We start from the raw sequence: 1,363 nt of genomic DNA on the forward strand, positions 1-1,363 counted from the left end.
GGAGGAAGAGTGGAGAGGCACAGAATCCATGTTGCTAAAAGTCCAGTGTGAAGTTTCCACAGTCAGCGATGATTTGGGCTGCCATGTCATCTGCTGGTGTTGGTCCACTGTGTTTTCTGAAGTCCACAGTCAAAGCAGCCATCTACCAGGAAATTTTAGAGCACTTCATGCTTCTTTCTGCTGACAAGCTTTATGGAGATGCTGATTTCATTTTCCAGCAGGACTTGGCACCTGCCCACACTGCCAAAGGTACCAAAAGCTGGTTCAATTAACATGGTGGTATTGTGCTTGATTGGCCAGCAAACCCGCCTGACCTGAACCCCATAGAGAATCTATGGGGTATTGTCAAGCGGAAGATGAGAGACACCAGACCCAACAATGCAGATGACCTGAAGTCCGCTATCAAAACAACCTGGGCTTCCATTACACCTGAGAAGTGCCACAGGCTGATTGCCTCCATGCCACGCCACGCCACGCCACATTGATGCAGTAAGTCATGCAAAAGGAGGCCCAACCAAATATTGAGTGCATAGAAATGAACATACTTTTCAGAAGCCTGACATTTCGGTTTAAAATATCCTTTTTTTATTGATCTTATGTAATATTATAATTTTCTGAGACACCGAATTTTGGGTTTTCATTAGTCATAATCATCAAAATTTCAAGAAATAAAGGATTGAAATATTTAACTCTATGTGTATGAATCTATGTGTATGATTCACTTTCTGAAATGAGTGACAAAAAATATCAGAATCAGAATCAGAAGAGCTTTATTGCCAAGTGTGCTTGCACACACAAGGAATTTTCTTTGGTGTTGGAAGCTTCTAGTACAGACATTCAACACAATGACAATACAATATAATACGATTTACAGTCTAAAAGATTCTAAATTGTGCATATATAAAATAAAGACTATTTTACAGAAAATGGGGGATAATAACATATAAGAGACATTGTACAGGGTAGTATATAGTAGAATATACATATTAATAGATTGTATGTACACTTGTGCAAATGGATAATGTAGTAAGTAGAGGTAGTGTTATATACATGTATAAATAAAATGTAGATATAATAAGGCACTATAGTGCACACTATAGGAGTAGTGGAAGTGGAATATTGCTCTTAAGGAGCAGTTATCTGTTTAGGAGGGAGATTGCCTGGGGGAAGAAGCTGCTTCTGTGTCTGGAAGTCCTGGTGTTTGGTGCTCTAAAGCGCCGGCCAGAGGGCAACAGTTCAAAAAGTTTGTGTGCTGGGTGTGTGGAGTCAATGATGATTTTTCTTGCCCTGTTTTTCACTCTGGAATCGTACAGGGGCAGAGGAGCACCAATAATCTTCTCAGCACTACGAACTGTCCGTTGTA

The sequence above is a fragment of the Triplophysa rosa genome, linkage group LG12, assembly GCF_024868665.1.
Source record: "Triplophysa rosa linkage group LG12, Trosa_1v2, whole genome shotgun sequence".
Taxonomy (NCBI): Eukaryota; Metazoa; Chordata; class Actinopteri; order Cypriniformes; family Nemacheilidae; genus Triplophysa; species Triplophysa rosa.